Source organism: Giraffa tippelskirchi, chromosome 2 (assembly GCF_054371585.1).
Source record: "Giraffa tippelskirchi isolate mGirTip1 chromosome 2, T2T-mGirTip1v1.2.pri, whole genome shotgun sequence".
Lineage (NCBI taxonomy): Eukaryota > Metazoa > Chordata > Mammalia > Artiodactyla > Giraffidae > Giraffa > Giraffa tippelskirchi.
In genome coordinates, this window is record NC_137276.1 from 225075529 (window position 1) to 225091312 (window position 15784).

The 15784-nt window shown below is 48.5% G+C and overlaps 1 protein-coding gene across 5 annotated transcripts in view; it reads right to left on the bottom strand.

Annotated features, from left to right (window-relative positions):
• The window catches only part of TIAM1 (TIAM Rac1 associated GEF 1), a 665813-nt gene that overhangs the window by 609595 nt on the left and 40434 nt on the right, over nt 1-15784 (bottom strand). The window contains exon 1 of one of the 5 annotated variants that reach the window (XM_081558046.1): nt 6519-7040. The exons of 3 other annotated variants lie outside the window; for them this stretch is intronic. The gene's annotated coding sequence lies outside the window, so the exon portion shown is untranslated. Of the gene's footprint in view, nt 1-6518; nt 7041-15784 lie in introns of those variants that run through there. One more of the 5 variants, XM_081558049.1, reaches the window with a different exon arrangement.

Sequence of the window (15784 nt, forward strand, 5' to 3'; positions counted from 1 at the left end):
AGAACAACACTAACACATTAGCTCAGTAGTTGGGTCAGGCCCCTGTAAAGTCCAAAAAAAACCCAAAATGCACATCTGAATGTCATGACAAGACTAAGCCCACAGTTCTTACCCTCTCAAACACTGTCCTAAAAGCAAGTGGGAACTAGCTAATGAGGTCCTGACTGTTCTAGATGTTCCAACTTGAAATCTTGTGCCAGGAATGCGGCCAAGAGCTCCCTGCCCAACACAGGAGAGCCATTTGGGTCAAGAGAGATCTTGTCCCCAGGATCTGAGAAACCCTGAGATGGTCAGGCTTTAGGCTGGAATCTCTCTCCCAAAGACCTCTGAGGGTGGGGTGGGAAGGGGAAGCAAAGCAGATCCCCCTCCTAAGGGCCCTTCAGGCTCAACCTGCAGACCTCAGGCCCACCTCCTATTCTGAAAAATGAGCACTGGGGACTTCTCTGGTAGTCCACTGGCTAAGACCCTGTGCTCCCAAGGCAAGTTCCAGAGGTTCGATCCCTACCAGGGAACTAAGATTCCCACATGCCACAAGTGAAGATCCACATACTGCAACTAAGACCCAGTTCAGTTCAGTCGCTCAGTCGTGTCCGACTCCTTGCGACCCCATGAATCACAGCACTCCAGGCCTCCCTGTCCATCACCAACTCCTGGAGTTTACCCAAACCCATGTCCATTGAGTCGGTGATGCCATCCAGCCATCTCATCCTCTGTCATCCCCTTCTCCTCCTGCCCCCAATCTTTCCCAGCATCAGGGGCTTTTCCAATGAGTCAACCCTTCGCATGAGGTGGCCAAAGTATTGGAGTTTCAGCTTCAACATCAGTCCTTCCAATGAACACCCAGGACTGATCTCCTTTAGGATGGACTGGCTGGATCTCCTTGTAGTCCAAGGGACTCTCAAGAGTCTTCTCCAACACCACAGTTCAAAAGCATCAATTCTTTGGCACTCAGCTTTCTTCACAGTCCAACTCGCACATCCATACGTGACTACTGGAAAAACCATAACCTTGACTATATGGACCTTTGTTGGCAAAGTAATGTCTCTGCTTTTTAATATGCTATCTAGGTTGGTCGTAACTTTCCTTCCAAGGAGTAAGCGTCTTTTAATTTCATAGCTGCAGTCACCATCTGCAGTGATTTTTTATGACCCAGTGCAGATAAATAAATAATAAAAATGAAAGAAATAAATGTTTAAAAAAAGAAAAGAAAAGCGAGCATTGGATAGAAAAACCCCATCCGCTCCATTTTCCATGGTCCTGACAACTCCACAGGGAAGATTCCCAGACCCAGGACTCCCCCTGACTTCCTCTCTTCTGGGGCCGACCGGGTGACTTTTTCCAGCTCATCACCCCCACCACAGAGGGCAGAGGAAGCCAGGAGCAGGAACCAGAACGGATCTGAGTTTAAAAGGTTAGCCCCTCCTGGCCCAGGAGGCGAGTACTCGGGCGACAGAAGGGCAGCCACTGAGAAGGCAGGATATCCTGCCTCCTCCCAGGGCACAGAGAACTGTGTTTGGGGTTTTTAAGGACAAGCAACTGAATCTCCTTCACCTAATTCCCCATCCACTCCTCACCCATCCCAAGCCAAGCTCAGTCCCAAGTCCACTGTCTCCCAATCACCTACTTCCTCACTCATCTGTTTATTCATCAATATACTTATCCTTTAGTCTGTAATAAAATTCTGCTGTAGAAGCTGGGAATAAATAATCGGCGGGCGGGGGTTGTTTCGTTTTTTAACCAAAGACAATGTCCTCCTCCTTTTCATCACTCCTCCTTCAAAGCGGCCGAGCCAGAACACACGTGGTACCTTCCTGCTTGGCTCCAAACTGCTACACCCAAGTCTCTCTGTATGGAAAGAAACGCTGTGACAGCGCCAAGACTCGGAGGGCCTTGGGCTATTCAGAAAGTGCTCAACTAAAAGCACCTTTCCTCCCACAGGGCTCCTCACTGAATCATCACTCTTTGTTCAGCATCCTTCGGATGTACACAATTGACTGGTTCTTATATTGTGCCAGGGTTTTGTTCCGGTTGTATTTTTTTTTTTCTTTCTTGCTGCTGTTTCAATGAACTGAGACCCCACTTGCAGCCAAATGCAAGGCTCTAAACTCAGCCTCAGCCCAATGAGGGAAGAATCTCTCTCCACCTAGCAAGAGCTCCAACGTCTTCTAGAAGAATCTCACACAAGTCTGGGAGGAATCTCTGTATACCCACAGTCTAGGCCTTTACGGATGGCTTAATGAGCTCCCTGGAGACGATAGGAACAGTGAAAGTCTTGTGCTGGAGGGGTGTGGAGGTTGGGAAGGGGATGGAAGGGAAAAACCCGCCTGCTAATATTTTGTACCTTTTACACTAGAGCATTGTTTTCTTTTCCAAAAATTCTGTTCCTGCCCGAGTACTGCTTTATTTTTGAATGCCTCCTTTATTTACTTTTTAAAAAGTTTTTAAATAAGTGATTGGCCTACAATGACGACAGAAGAAAAATTTTAATAGGAATTACTAATTACATAAAACCAGATATTTAGAGATGAAATGTGAATCATGAAAAACAGAAGAATTGTGCTCGGGACCTTACAAATCTGTTTTTCTCTCATTCTATGTGGAGGGGGAAAAAAAAAGAGGACATAATTCAGAAATATTCTACCTCTTTGCTTAATTTAGAAAAGAAAATGAGTACGTATATATGCATGTTTGTAACACATACACACACATACACACACACATTCCCAGTGAAACATTGTTTTACATTCAGGAGTCCACACTGACATATGTACACTATCATGTGTAAAATAGATAATAGGAAGCTGCTGTAAAACACAGGGAGGCCAGCGTGCTGCTCTGTGATGACCTGGAGAGGTGGGATGGGAGAGAGGAGGGAGGCTCAAGAAAGATGGGATTTATTTATAATTATGACCGATTCATGTTGTCATAGGGCAGAAAAAAACATTGCAAAGCAATTATACTCCAATTTTTAAAAATTTTAATAACGTAAAAAAAAAAAAGATACAGGAGTCCAAACGACTGGACAGAGTGAAAATAAGGATCTTTCTCAACCACAAGCCCAAACCTGTTGGGATTCAGGAATTCCACAGGACTCTGCACACTGCTCACAGGAATCAAATTCTGTCTCTGCCCGCTCACCCTCGGGCCTCGTGTACTCTCAGGCAGACGTCCCCCTCCATCACTGGCTTCTGGGCAAGACCTGGAGGTGATTCCCACCCCACGCTCTTACCTGCTTTTCTCATTTGGGAAAGCACAGGCTTGAACTTCACCATCTATTCAAGTGCTGTCTCATAGGCAGTAAGCAAGCTCCTTGCAATGCGGAAAGGAAGGGAGAGGGGTTAACAGGCAGAGCTCGCTGGCGCTCAGCAAAGCTTTGGGGATAAATTCCTGCCCCAGCACTCCAGAAGGCCTGGGGTTCCATCTGCTTGTCCACAGAACTGCAGGATTTGCGGGGGGGTTAGACAGCACCAAGACTCCTTTCTGGTTTGGGGGGGGGTGCGCTGGAAGAGTGGGGAGCTGGGAGAGACAACTGCAGGGGGACAGGAGAGGAAGTCTTTGTCCTAGCTCTTTGGATGCACATTAGAGTGTAGTTGAATTGTCAGCTAACGAGATTTCCTAACCACGTGTTCCCTTTAAAGTCTAGGCCCCCCACTGATTTGATCCCCAGACAGCAGCAGGGGGCAAAGCTGCCTTCAAGCATCCCTAAGGGCCAGAGAATTCCCAGAACAAGTGCAAGAAGGGTCAGAATCATTTCTGCCAGTGGAATTTTAAATGAGTTATCACATTTATGCCTTGGCATCTAGCAATAATGCCACACTCCTACATCTGCTTGGGGTGACGGAGGCAGGCCCAGGCGGGCAGAGGTTGTGGGGAACATTCCCTGTGGGCTTCTACCCCCACTGGACAACCTGCAAGTTCCCCCCGCCCCCTTAGTTTTTGTTTGTTGGTTTGTTTGTTTGCTTGCTTGCTTGTAAAGGCCCCTGGGATCGACATTCAAATGAGGTGTTATGGCACCCAGCTCAATAATTTGCCCCAACAGGCAAAAGAGTATTGATACCAGAAGCATTTTTTTTCCATTATCTTATTCTGTAGCAGAGCCCGAGATTATCTTTTTCAAACTATTTATTCATCTGATTATGGGCAGGTTTTTCCTTGTTTTTGTTTTTCCTGTACACAGCAGCTTGTCTCTTGGCCTGGAGGAAATCAGCAAGTGCTCAGCTGGTGGACCAGAGGAAAAACAAGTCAAAACACATTGACAGCATTTTGCAGATACTCAGTGAAATCAATTCTCCCCGTCCACATTCCCGAGTTAGACAACAGCCTCCTCCTAAGGTGTATTTCTCTTCCATGCAAAGATAATTACCTGGCAACTTCGGTGTTTACTGCTCCAAGACAACCTGGCTGGCAGAACTCTTTATGATAGGGTACAAAAGAGCATGTTCCAGAAACTAGCCGTATACCAAACTTCTGCTACAAGACTCAGCTCAAATTTCACTTCTACCAGGAAGTGTTCCTCCCTGCCTCCAGGTATCTCTTTGTTCAAACCTCCCTCCATCCGGGTATTATTCACTTTGCACAGCGGCCATTGGTTTAGCTGCAGACACTTTCCACTTGGACAAGGTTCCCTCCTCCAAACACAGGCCTGGGTCTCAGCATAGCCTTAAGGAAGAAAGAAGGAAGAAGAAACGACTAAAAGCTAATGGAAAAAAATAAAAAAGAAAACCTAATGGAAATGCAAAAAAAAAAAGTCCTAAGGGATTAGATAAGTAGAGTGAAATCTAAGTTCAAGTAAAACAAGCCCTGTCTGAAGCTCAAAACGGCAATCCTACATGCTTTTTAGAATAAAATAGGAGTTGGGAGAATGGAAAACTGCAGCAAGGGTAAGAGATAGGGGGCCATCCTCTGCAGTAGATTCCCTCTAACAGGGAAACATTATTCCAGTGTCTCGTCTGTGGCCGTAACTGCCAGTTGATTTATATTGTACTTCAATCCCCATCCCCACAAATGTGGACACTCATTATCCCCACTCTACAGACCCGGAAACTGAGACGCAAGGAGACTAAAGTTGCTCGGTCTGGAACAGATCACCCAGCTTGTGGGTGACGCTGAGCAGGCACTGGAAGCCAGGTTTTTTGTTGTTTATTTTTACCTCAGTGCTCAGGCTCTCAACCTCGGCTCCAGCTCAAACAAAGTGGATGCCAAGTCAGCACGCGTGGGTAACCCGATCCGGACCGCTCTGACTCAGGAATGCCCCACAACTGCTCCGCGGGGCCGCGTGGGTACCACTGAAACGGGCACCGATTGGCCAGCGTCCCCAAGGGCTCGCGCGTCCTTCAAGACTTGCCAACATGCAGGAAAAGGGAGACTCAGAATCAACCCGGGCCAGCTCGGGGACGAGGCCAGAAGATGCTACTGGAAGGGAGGTGTGAGCTTGGCTCCGTCAGCGCCCCGACGGCCGCCAAATTGAAAGGGCCTCTGGTGTAAGGGGGCCTGGGAGCGCCGTGCGCAGCGGGAACAGGGCACGAAGGCGCCGTCTGGGCGTCTATTTCCCCGCAGCATCTTGCCCAGGAGGCCTGGGGAGGGGGCGTCACCTGACAGCATGCACCAACTTCTCCTAGCTCGGAGGGGGCGCGCGGTAGCGGCCGGGGCCGGGGGAGCGCTGAGCGCAGCTCTTGCCCAATAGCGAGGTCTGTAAACAAAAGCGGGGCCCCACGCGGGTCCCCCAGCTGGGCGATGAGCCGCGCGGCGCAGCAGCATCCGAACCACCGGGCCCGCAGGGGAGCGGGGAGAGACCGCGATCCCGAGCGGGAACCCCATGCACAGACCCTAGGATCCCGCGCTGGGATCCGTCATTGTCTGCGCGCGCGCAGAAGGCCGCTGTAAATGTCTGCTCCCGGGTCCGCCGAGGGTCCCCGGCCCTGTGTGCCGAACCCCTAGGCTCTCCGCCCCGCGAGTCGGGTCCCGAACATAGCACCGATCGCCAAGGTGAGCGCCCAGTCAGCGTCGCGGAAAACCCAGGCCTGGCGGTGCACAAGTCAGGGACGCAAACACAAACACGAGACACACGCAAGCACACGCACGCCCTCCCCGAAGTTGATAAAAAATCAACCGACACATACAAAGTGCCGTCGTCGCCGCAGGTCAGCGCTGACCTCCTGCTGCTGCCGGAAGACCGAATGCCAACGCCTGGACACTGTCACTTCCATTCGGCGCCGGGCACCTGGGCGCCACTGCCCGTCTCCCTCCGGACTGCTCCCTCGAGCGATGGATGTCTCCCTTGCTTCCCTCTCCAGCCTCCCCACCTCCCTCCCCGAGTGTGGGAAACGTGAAAACAATACGAGCAAAGACCGATCAGGGGGAGCTAGGACCCGCCGGGAGCCCCAATGTGCGGAGGGGGAGACTGGGGTCAGGACGTGCCCGTCACGGGCAGAGGGGCTCCGGGCGTCCTTATTGCCGTCCCCTCCCGGTTAGCTCCGGCCAGCAAGCCAGCTCTCCCTCCCCAGGCTCGCGGTACTCACCCCCCGACGCTCGTCCCGGATCTCGGCCACTGGGCCAGGGACAATGCGGGGCCGCCGGGATCCTGGGGGCTGCGGGCGCGCCGAGGCGTTCGCCGCGCTGCAGAGCTGCGCGCCCGACGGCGGCGGCGCTGCTAGAACCCAGCCGCGCTCCGAGCGGGCCCCTCTGCGCCGTCCGCCAATGGGAGCCGTCACGGTGCCTCGGCCGGCGGCTTCGGGGGGCGGGGCCACGGGATGCCCGTGGGAAACCAGGCTCCGATTGGGCCGCCTGACAATCGCTCCGCCTCCAGCCGGCCAATCAGAGGCGGCGGATACAGGAGCGGGGCGTTCGGAGTTGAGCTCCAGCGCTCCAGCAGGCGCACGCTGGGTACCCGGGAGGCATCGCCTCCCCTCCGCCCGTGCGCGCGCGCATCTTGGAAAGATGCTCGCACCCGCGAGCGCGCGGAGGCTGCCTTCCCACCAGGCTCCGGTGGCGCGACCCGAGGAGGGAAGGGGAAGGCCAGCGGAGGCGCGGAGGTGGGGGCCGGGGAACCGCGAGGAAACCCCTAACAAAGCAGCTATGGGAGGGCCGAGAGGCCTCCGCCTCCTTCCTCCATAGGTCAGCGGTGCTGCCCGTCACTGTGCATAGGTGGAGGTGGCCAATGACGTATTGAGAAGGCTCTCGGGTTGGCGGGCGCGCGCGCGGCTCGGCATCGGTGGGATTGGTCCGAGGTAAAGGCTTTTCCTGCCACCTAAGGCGGAGAGGAAAGAGGAACGGGGGAGGGGAAGAGCGCAAAAAAAAAGAAGTTGTACCTGCGACACGTGGTCTAGCTTAGAAGGCGTGTGCCTGACTCTAGGCGGGAGACGGGAACTTTTGTACGAGAAGAAAAAAAAAAAAAAAACCCTAACGTAATCCCTTCCTGCGGATGCTGGAGGTATTAGACGCTAACCAAGCTCCAGGTAGGGCACGGTGGCCTTAACCGAATGCTGGGGAATCCAGGACTCTCACCGGGTTGACTCACCTTGGCCAGCAGGTACACTTGAAATCATAGGCTCACAGTCACCTACTGTGAAGTACGCAACTCGAGAACTCAGTTCACACACTCCTGGTCTCTTCTGTAAAATCCGGAAACGACATTTGCCCTTTACCTTTCTCAAGGTTGTGAGGAAAGACAACACCCTGACGCCGGCAGTCAAGACGCTAAGGAAATGTCTTCCCCACACCCGCCAATGCTTCCTCCGTATCTTAAGAGCTTTGGACACCGCCGTTAAGAACAAAGGCCCGGGATGAATACTCCTTACAACCTGGTTCAGTGGACCCATTCGCCCCGAGGGAGTGGGGAGGCTTGTGCTCCTGGGGTTATCTACTTGAAAATAGAAGGAAACCGCAAAAAAGAATTGCCTGTGCTCTAGAAGGTAAAACCGAACTGGAAAACTCAAAAGTTAACCGTTTCTTCTGGCTCCTTCCATCTGTTCTGTGTGCTCAGCCGCTCAGTCCTGTCCAACTTTGCGACCCCATGGACTGTAGCCTGCCAGGATCCTCTGTCTATGGGATTCTTCAGGCAAGAATGCTGGAGTGGGTTGCCATTGCCTCCTCCAGGGGATCTTCCCGACCCAGGGATGGAACCTGCGTCTCCTGTATGGGCAGGCGCATTCTTTACCCCCAGCTACCTAGGAAACTCCCGTCTAGTCTAGCCTACTCCTAAATTCGTGACCTCTTCTGGATCCTCTCTTCTCTGACCACATCAAAGGCCTCCCATCTCTTCCTACCCCAGGCCTTGCCTCCTGAAATCTGTTCTCCCACTTTGCAGAATCATCCTTCTAAACAGGTAAATCTCATTTTGCTGTCTTACTTCTGGGTCTCTTCCTTTTGCCCAGAACCCACCCCACTCCCCCACTTTCCCTTCACCTGTCTGATTCCCACCCATTCTACACATCCTAGCTTATTGGCCAATGCCTTCATGCAGCAGACTTTTGGCAAACTCCAACTGCAGTGTACAGTCTAAAAGACACTCCAAACCTGATGTATCCTTTTAAGGTCATGTACTCACATCTCCCACCCCCAGTGCTCCCACCAAGCCCTGTATTAAAAGAGGCTGACATTGCCAGTTAGTTATGCTCTCTAGCACAGTACTCCGTTGTACCCAGATTCTTAGTTATCTTGGTCTCTGCTCTATCCCAGTGCTTAGCACCATACTTGCCACATTTGGGGTACTCAACAATATTTAATCAATGAATTATAGAGGAGCAAAAAAAAGAAGCAACAGTTTTAAAGATCCAAAGTGTTTCGAAAACGTCTGTTTGAGAAGAAGGATTAGGATAGTATCCATTCAGTTCAGTTGCTCAGCTGTGCCCGACTCTTTGTCACCCCGTGGACTGCAGCACGCCAGGCTTCCCTGTCCATCACCAACTCCCGGAGCTTGCTCAAACTCATGTCCATCGAGTGGGTGATGCCATCCACCATCAGTATAGTATCAAGTTAGCTAAAAAATTGGTTCGAGTCTTTTTCTAGGCAGTTATGGGAACACTCAAACTTTTTGGTCATCCCCATAGATCTCAGAGTGATATGTCCACCAGGTCCCATAATGGGTATTGCAGGAAAGTTGAGTGAAGTTTGAAAGATTTTGCAAAAGACACCCTTTCAACGAACAACGGCACTTCAGCCAAGAACTTACCCAGGCTTCTCAATGGAGAGTCATTCTTTGTGAAGCTTTTCATCCCAGGGGAAGAGCAATTTCTTAACCTATTACAAGCCACCATCATGGAAGGGAAACATATATATATGAGAAAAATATGTGTGTGTGTGTGTGTATGTATATATATATACGAAAGTATTAATCGATCAGTCAAATCTGACTCTTGATGACCTCATGGACTGTAGCCTGCCAGGCTCCTCTGTCCAAGGAATTCTCCAGGCAAGTGGGTAGCCATGTCATTTACTTCTCCAGGGGATCTTCCTGTCCCAGGAATTGAACCCAGGTCTCCCACACTGCAGGCGGATTCTTTACTATCTGAGCCACCAGGGAAGCCCAGCTGTATATATATGTATATATATATGTGTATATATATATATATATATATACACACACACATATATACACACATGCTTATATACTAAAACCAAGACTATTGTATGTTAGAGAAAGAAATTTTTGTTTTATTATGCCTCTGATACTTGGGTCTCTGGTACAGCAGCTGAAATTATATTTAAATAATATGGTGAGTTTATGTTTCTTCCAGCCCCCTCCCCCTGCAAAATTATTTTTTCTCTGCCTCACTGAGGTCTACTGCCATCATGGCCCTCCTGTTAAGGAGATAACATGGTGCAAGATGAGCCTCAAAAGAGTCCTCAGAGAGGCCATCAGACTGTCCTGGGCATAGCTCTTTCCACTCCTAAGAAATCCTAAAAGCGGTGGAGAGGCAGAACCCTGGAGTTAGACTGCCTGGTTTGAATCCAGGTTCCACCGCTTTCCACCTCCGGAGCCTTGTGCAACTTGTTTAATCTTTCGCAAGCCTCACTTTTTCACTCTGTGAAACAGGAGTAATACCACCTAATCCACAAGGATTAAAAAGAGGTCACGCACAGCACCTACTATGCACTCATAAAAGTTAGCTATTGGGTTTAGCTGAGTTAACTAAACTCTGAGTCACAGTTGCCTCATTTTGAAAATGGGATAATAACATTTCATTAAGTGGTTGAAAACCCTGAATGAGCCAGTAGAAAAGAAATGCTTAGCCCTGCTCATAAAGGGGAGATGGCTACAGAGGAAACCACCATTTGGTTCTTTTTGTAGATCATTCTCTCCATCAGCCCCACCTACATCAACTCATTAGGACTTTGCCTCACAGAATGAGCTTGGGGCTGACTATGACAGGTTTTGCTTCCATAATCACGGTGGTACCACAGAAGTTGGAATTGGGCTGACCTAGCCTTTGGGTACATTTCTTGTCCTTGAAAGCCTGCAAAGTTACTACAGGTTTATCTATTATTTCTTGTCTCTCCTCAGCACAAAATGCTGCTGCTTCACACCGTAGCAAAGAGAACAGGGCGTTTTGATTAAAACACAGACAAATGCCATCTGGCGTCCCATCTCCTGAGGGCACTGTTGACATCTGAGAAGAACATAGCATTGGCAATAAAGAAAAAAAAAAAATGGAGTGGTCAAAGGCAGACTTAAGGGTTTAGGATAAAAGAACCCACAGAAATTTTATTTCTAGTTCATGTTCCTAATTTTAACTACAAGTCAAATTCTCTTCCCCATCACTTACTGAAAGCCTCACTAATAACTTAGTGAGGCTGTATATGACATAACTAAGTCACAGAAAGTGATCCTCCTCACTCTCTTGTGTTGTTCAGTTGCTCAGTTGTGTCTGACTCTTTGTGACCCCATGGCCTGCAGCATGCCAGGCTTCCCTGTCCTTCACTATCTCCCTGAGTTTGCTCAAACTCGTGTCCAGTGAGTCAATGATCCCATCCAACCATCTCATCCTCTGTCGTCCCCTTCTCCTCTTGCCCTCAATCTTTCCCAGCATCAGGGTCTTTTCCAATTAGTCAGTTCTTCTCATCAGGTAGCCAAAGCGTTGCAGCTTCAGCTTCAGCATCAGTCCTTCCAATGAATATTCAGGGCTGATTTCCTTTAGGATGGACTGGTTGGATCTCCTTGCAGTCCAAGGGACTCTCAAGAGTCTTCTGCAGCACCACTATCTCCCCATATCTAAACCACAAAGATGAGCCCGTACCCTCCTCTCTAGGCAGCCCTGCGTAGCCCCTGTTTCTACCTCCGCGTTCCATTCAAACAGATGTTCCCAGAGGGCAGAGCTGAGGTCTGTTTTGTTTCCTGCTGTAATTCTGGTGTCTAGAACTGTGTATGGCACAAAGTAATTGCTTGGTAAATATTTACAGAATGAATGAATTAGCCTCCTGTGTTCCCTACTATGAAGAGTTTGGCATTTATTTTCTTTTCTGTCTTCTATTTGTGAGTGGCCTTTTTAAAAAGGATGTGAGGCAGTTTATTAAACACACACATGTCTTGGGACTTTCCTGGCTGTCCAGTGGTTAAGACTCCGTGCTTCAAAAGCAGAGGCATGGGTTCAATCCCTGGTCAGAGAACTGAGATTCCTCATGCTACACACCACAGTAAAAAACTGAATAAATAATAAAAAAAAAATTTTTTTTAAGAAATATTATCCACAGAACAACTTACTGGTTGACTTATCATTTACTTGGGGAGTAACCAGGGGAAAGAGGTGACTGGTTTTCCAAAGCAGCTGTTGATGAGTTTGCTCTGAGTCATCCTCAATCTCTTACCAAGAACTCCCTTCACCCAATAGATTGCCTCAAAGATTAGCAGACAGTCTGAGTTGAAAACTAGCATCAGAAAATTCTAGTTAGTCATATCTTACTAGCAGGGACATCGGTTTTTTTATATTCCTGAGCTTTTCTCTAGCCAATCAGCCAGGTCACAAATGAATACCAAGGTGCTGACAATAGGGTCAGAGAAAGCAGAATTTTTGCCTCCTAGTAAGCCATTCTTGGGATGGTTTTCTTTTGAAAGTCACTCTTCTAGAGCTTTATGGTGTATTCTGAGAAACAGCTGGAAAACCACTTTAAAATCCAAACTGAGTGTTTACAAGGACCTCCTAACTTTAGACTGCCATCCAACCCCCAACCACAGAGCAGCAGCCTTAGAAAGTAGGATTCTGACTGTTGCCACTCAGTGCAACAAAAGTTAAGTGACATAAGAAAACAAAAACATTGATTTTTAAAGATATAGGTACCCCATGTTCACTGAAGCATTATTCACAACAGCCAAGATATGGAGGTAACCTAAATGTCCATCAATAGATGAATGTTTAAAGAAGACGTGGTATCTATATACAATGGAATACTACTAAATTGTAAAAAAAAAAAAAATGAATGTAATCTCACCATTTGCAACAACATGGATGGACCTAAAGGATACTATGCTAAGTGAAATAAGACAAAGACAATTACTGTATGATTTTGCTCATATGTCTAAAAAACAAAACAAATAAACAAAACAAAATAGAAACAGACTCATAGAGAACAGACAGGTGGCTACCATAGAGGAGAGGTTGGGTAAAATAGATGGAGGGGATCAAGAGGTACAGACTTCCAGTTACAAAATAAATAAGTCGTGGGGATGTAATATACAGCACAGGGAATATAGTCAATAAAATTGTAATGATTTTGTATGGGCACAGAAGGTTACTAGACTTACCACGGCGATCGATTTGTATGGTATATACATTCCAAATGACTATGTTGTACACTTGAAACTAATATAATATTGTATGTCAACCATGTGCTAAGACACTTCAGTTGTGTCCGACTCTGTGACCCCATGGACTATAGCCCACTAGGCTCCTCTGTCCATGGGATTCTCCAGCAAAGATACTGGAGTGAGTAAGTCAATAAAAAATAAAAGGAAAAATGAAATGACATAAAAATGACACAAACTGGTTTAATTTATAAGTATCTGTGGAATGACACATATAGTGGATGATGAACACATTATCTCACTGAAAGTGGTATGATTTCATAACCTGCCTTGTAGGAAGGAAAGAAAGGGGAAAAGGGGGAGAAAAAAGGAAGGGGAAGTGGAAAAGGAGGGAGGGAGGGAGGAGAGAAGAGAAGGAAAAAGAAAAAGAGAAGCACAAGTCAATACCCCAGAATTTCCATCTGGTCCCTAAGCTGACTCTCCCTCCCCTCCTTCCATCATACTGTTTCCTTCCCCAGCATCCAGGACCAGCTTCATGGGCATATGACCTGTGCTCTCCCACAGCGTCCTGCACTCGGAAGGCCCCCATACTTAGTTTATCGCTCTGCTATTGCTGTCTTGAAAAATCTAAATTTCTGAGCAATGAAACTGTAAAATTTCTTTTTTTGCCCCTGGCCCCACATATTAAGTAGCCTGTCCCTTCCATACCCCTGCCACCCCAGGGTGTCTTGCCCTGGGTCCTCCTTGATCCTCAGCTTACACCTTTCCCACAGAAGGCACTCAGGATAACGAAATAAAGAGGCTGCCCATAAATGTAAAGAAGCGTTTGTCCTTTATCTGTCAGAATGGATGGGACCTGGCCAGGTATTAATATTACGTAGAGAGATGCCCTTGAGAGTTTGGAGAGGCGGTGCAGCAATGGACACTCAGCTCACGAGCAGACCTGCTTGGATCCTCTCATTAGAGAATTCCAAGAAGACAAGCCAGAACAGCCCAGGGGCCATGAAGACCCCGGAGGAGGACCCACACTCCCATCTAGTGAGCGTTCTATGTGTCAACTTGACCAGGCCATGGGGGTGCCCAGACGGTTGGCCAAACATTACTCTAGGTGTGTCTGTGTGGGTGTCTTTTTGGATGAGATCAGCATTTGGATCAGTAGACTAAGGAAGGCAGACTGCCCTTGCTAATGTTGGTGGGCCTCATTCAATCAGTTGAAGGCCTGAGTAGACCCAGAAGACTGACCCTTCTGTGAGGAAGAGGGAATTCCTCCTGCCTGATGAGGCCTGTTGAGACATTGGTCTTTTCCTGCCTTTAGACTCAGACTTGGAGAAGGCAATGGCTCCCCACTCCAGTACTCTTGCCTGGAAAATCCCATGGACGGAGGAACCTGGTAGGCTACATCCATGGGGTCGCTAAGAGTCGGACGACTGAGCGACTTCACTTTCACTTTTCCCTTTCATGCACTGGAGAAGGAAACGGCAACCCACCCCAGTATTCTTGCCTGGAGAATCCCAGGGACGGCGGAGCCTGGGGGCTGCCATCTATAGGGTCGCACAGGGTCGGACACGACTGAAGCGACTTAGCAGCAGCAGCAGACTCAGACTGAAACCTCAACTCCTCTTGGGCCTGAGCCTGCTGGCCTTCAGACGGAAATGGACACAATCCGCTCTCCCGGGTCTCCAGCTTGCCAATTCCAAATCTGGGAACTTCTCAGCCTCCATAATCATAAATCTCTTCATATATCTATGGGCTTCCCAGGTGGTGCTAGTGGTAAAGAAGCTGCCTGCCAGTGTTGGAGACATAAGACATGAAGTTTCGATCCCTGGGTCTGTAAGATCCCCAGGAGGACGCCATGGCAACCCACTCCAGTATTCTTGCTTGGAGAATCCCATGGACAGAGGAGCCTGGCAGGCTACAGTCCATGGGGTCGTCTGAGTAGGTCTCTATCTAGCTATCCCCTATTGATTTGTTTCTTTGGAGAACCCTGGCTACTGCCCATCCGAGTGGAGTCCCTTCCAACCACCCGGTGTTCCTCTGCAGCCTGGCTACTCAGAGTGTGGCCCACCAACCAGCAGCAACATCTCCACCTGGTGTCAGAAATGCAGGGTCTCAGGGGGGCCCCAATCCCAGACACACTGAACCTGAAAATACAGCACAGTAAAAGCTTCAGGTGATTCATGTACACACAGTGTCTAGGAAACATCAGCCCTCTGGGAAAATGCATCCTCTGGGAGCAAAGACAATATGTAAAGTAACTTCTTAGGAAAAGAATTTGTTTAACTGAGTCTTTCTTCCCTGAGGACAGATGTGGGGAGAGGGGTGAAAAAGAGTTCAGAAGAGGACTTAGGAAGCCAGGACATTTTCCTAGTCATGACAAGCTACAGAAGTTACAACATACAGGGAAAAAAAACCAAGGAAGTCTCAATATGCAAACTAACCAGCCCAACCAACACAAAGAAACTCAAGGTCAGAGAGGCAGGGCCAGGCAAATCCGGCCTCATCACAGCCTCCCCTTTGTAATGTGCTTGATTGCATTTTATTTTCTGTGGTTTCACTGAAATGGCAGTCTGTGGAGAAATCCTTGCATTTGGCTGTGAACAGGCTCTGAGCAGCAAGAACAACTTCTGCAGAATTGGCAAGAGGGAAGGAACTGTGGAGTGTTTCAGAAACTTCAAGGCAAGGGGACAACCGAAGGGGGGAGAAAAGACCTCCTCCAAATGAGGGGCAAGAGCTGAGAATTAAAAACAATGACCACGACAGGAACAGAATCGTGGACCTAGAGAACTCTCTTAGTGGTTGCCAAGGGGGTGGGGCTTGGGAGAGGGATGGAGCAGGAGGTTGGGGTTAGTGGGTGTAAGCTTTTATATATAGAATGGATAAGCAACAAGGTCTTTCTGTAGAGCATAGAGAACTATATTCAATATCCTATGATGAGCCATAATAAAAAAGAATTTTTTAAAGAACATGTGTATATATACATATATGTATAACCAAATCACTTTGCAGTATGGCAGAAATGACCACAACATTGTAAATCAACTATACTTC